The sequence below is a fragment of the Triticum dicoccoides genome, chromosome 4A (genome assembly GCF_002162155.2).
Source record: "Triticum dicoccoides isolate Atlit2015 ecotype Zavitan chromosome 4A, WEW_v2.0, whole genome shotgun sequence".
Taxonomy (NCBI): Eukaryota; Viridiplantae; Streptophyta; class Magnoliopsida; order Poales; family Poaceae; genus Triticum; species Triticum dicoccoides.
The window spans coordinates 581759149-581762768 of record NC_041386.1 but is presented as its reverse complement, the minus strand read 5'-3'; positions in this window follow the sequence as shown (position 1 = coordinate 581762768).

The following is a 3620-nucleotide window of genomic DNA, read 5'->3' as shown; positions in this document are numbered from 1 at the left end:
CTTTCTGTATTTTAGTGATAAGGGTCGTAGACACGGGCATCAAATCCACAAAGGCATCATGTGGTATTATATAGAGTCATGTTCGCTTGTGTCTATTTTTCGAATGATTTCGTCGACTCGTTTAGACGGAGAGGCACGGACGAGAAGCCCATGGAGGCATACTTGAATATTAGGCAGAGTCACGTTCGTGCGCTTCCTACAGAAACATAACAGAATTGGATTCAGATGTGAATCCTCACTGTTTACTTTGTGAGGCAATCAATGACCGATCCAAGAGACACTATCCTTAAAAGCACGAGCAAGAACTCTCTGCAACCACGGTTCTGTACCAAAGAGCCACTGTCAAACGCATGGAAGTCATGCAACGAGGGCCACACATCTTGTAGTAGAAAAAGCACTTTATCAGCTGGCGTTGCTCCTTTTCTACGCGCACAGTAGGGTGGCTGTGAAAGGCATGTTATTCAAGCAGAGAACGAAAATCACGATGCCAAGACAAGGTCAAAAGCATGGTTGTGAGTCTTCAGTGTCACGGCTAGAATCCTTGAGACGCATTTCGGTGTGGCCTATTGAGTAGAAACTCGGTTGTGCGGTAACCAGAAGCACTACATAACGCCCCGCAAAAAAGGTTTGGTTCACCGTTGTGGTGGCTCTCTATGCTTTCAGCTCTTTCCATCTCTCATGTGTCGCAGCAGATACGCATGGTTGTATTGTTACACCGTCCAACTTCATAAAGAAAGGGCTGCAAACATTTACAAACAAACCTATCGCCCTTATAATATTTTCCCAGCTGAGTAATAAAAATACCTAAACAAGCAAAATCTGTTATGCTTACATTTGCTTTGTTTCTACAACTGCACCAAATAAACTTACAAGACATTTTTTATAACCACAGTACGAGGACCAGAAACAGTGCAGCGGCTCAAATGCAGCTCCATCAGTGCAAGGCACCCATCACCATATATAAGACAGGCACCATGCAAGTCAACCATCATGCAGCTCTACCTGCAACACAAGCACAGTTGTACATGCATTGTGTGCATGATAGGTACATATATAAGATAGGCACCGTCGTACATACAACACAGCACGCTTACAAATGCAGCGCGCATCTCTGCACTGAAACATTAAATCTACTTTATGTCTCTTAACCTTGGTGCCACATCATTTTATGGTCCTTCGGCCCGTACAAAGCCGCAAAACCACACATTTCCTTCTTGACTGCATGCAACACAAAAACAGACAAGCCTACACATGGTGCAAAGACTACAACGGTTGTCTAATGAAGTTTACATAAAACCCAAGCTCAAAAGAACGCAACAAAAAATAACTCCATACACCTGGACAACTAACACAAGGCCTGATTTCAGCATCCACACCTGAACGGAACCGTCAAATCCAGGTATTCAACACTCCTCTTTCTTAAATGCGGACGCGCGTGGCTGCAACTTGATGATAATCTAAGACATGCACGTGTAGAAGCCCTTCTATGCCACTCCAGAACCCTTTGTTGCTTTTCATAAAATACTCCCATGAACTCTACGGGAGGGGAGGTAAACTTAATGGTCATGGTCTCCAGATCCTTTGCACTAAGAACAAAGAACATCGCAAATTCAGTGTAACTCCCAGAGCGAACATAATCTTCCAGCGATACTGTCTTCAGACAAACGTCGTGATGTTCGAGAAACTGCCGGTACTTACGACGCCATTTGTTTTTTTCACCACGAGAAATCAACGATCCCTAAAATATAAATGATAGGTTGAAAATACTTAGCGTCTATAAAAAGAGACATAGACCATCAAAAAACCAAATGCAACAATTAGTTCTACCACCCCCGTAACAAGAAGTTAGACATAGACTTGTCTATATATGGATGTATACAAGAATAAATCATGTGTAGATACGGGTGCATCAATTTTAGTCAAAATTAAGACAAGCATTTCAAAAAGGAACGAGTACTACAGAATGCAAATTTCTGAAGATCATCACCTCGACAAACAAGTTCTCTAGTTTTGGAAAGCATTGCAGCAATTCAACGACGGTGTCCACCTTATAATACATGTAGATAACCAAGGTCTTGACACATTGACGCATTGTTGTTAGACTGACTGCCTTCAAACCCTTGATGAAAATTAACAGAAGATGGATCACAAAACTAATAGCATAAAGGTTGGATGAAATAAAACTTGTTTCCTCACAAATAAAGTTAAGCTGGAAGTATCATAAAAAATCAATACCTCAAGACACGTCAGACGACATGGATACGGTTCAGACGCAGAGACATCGGTTACCTCCAAGTCCTGACTCTGCATGAAGAATACAACATAGACCACCAAATTAATAGAACAAACATCGGAACAAGTACAACTTTGTTCCAGTATTAAGGAAAGTCAGTACCTCAAGACACTTCGAGGGAGACACAAACAAGAATTCACCCAACGTCTCCAGTTTAGGTGCAGAGACAACGGTTATCGAACAGTCGTCAACCAAACAATCAACAATCAACCGTCGAAGCGAAGGGGCATCCTCAACAATGAGTTCCCCGTGTGGACAACAAATGCCAATGCTTACAAGGTTAGACGAGTTTATTGTGACACGACGACCTCCTCTATTGCAAACAAGCAGGAGAGACTCAAGTGCATGGCAACTAGAGTGGATTATGCTTTGCAGCGACGCGTCTGATATATCAACAGCCACAAGCAAGAGTCTTTTCACCAGTGGTAGCTTAAGCGTCCCTACGTAATTGTCTGGTATTTGGCAAAGAGCAAAGCCGTGGGTGTGGAGAGAGGAGGAAAACTGAAACACGGACTCCTGTGATGAGGGCGTAGTTGAAGTGCATAGATCCAATAGAGTTACCTCTTGCGTCAGAAATTCTGGGAAGAGGTATAGAACTCAAGAACCTGGATATTGTTCAACTTCCAGGATTGGAGCCAGGCATCAACGGTGGAGGGCCTGCACTGTAGGTAGCACACTGGAATAGAGAGGCAGCTAACCGAGCCAGTGTGGCCGGACAGAATGGATTCCGGAAGACTGACAACAGGATTTTGACAGAGCCGCGTTCCGGAATAGCATTTGCGAATGGGCTCCTTGGTGAAGGCGCATAGATGAGATATGGTCTCGATATGAACTTTTTCACCATCGTTAAAAAGAAGAGAGTCAGAGATCTCGCGGCAGTCGAGATTCAGAGGAGCGATGGGCCACAAAGGACGCCAGCGACGTGCGAGGATTCGAGTATGGACGCCATCCTTGATGGGAAGACGAGAGATGATCTCACCTAGGACGACGTCGGCGAGATCTCTAATGCGGTCTGCACGACATCCCTCTTCTTCCTCATCGGATCGGGAGGGAGCACGGTCGCCACTTCCATCCCCTCTGACGACTAGCACACCACCAGAAAGCGGCATCGCCAGTGGCGCCACTCTCGACCTCTTGATGCTACGAGCAGCGCTTTCCATCTCCACCTCCGTTGCCGGGGTGGCGCCGCCCACGACCAGTGCTCACTGAGGTGGATCTGGAGAAAAAGATTACAGCCTGTCAATCCACGAGACGGCTTAAATACCCACGACGGGGCGCGGAGGGGTCCAGATTAATTACTTCTTCTATTTTTCTTTCTGACAGGGGG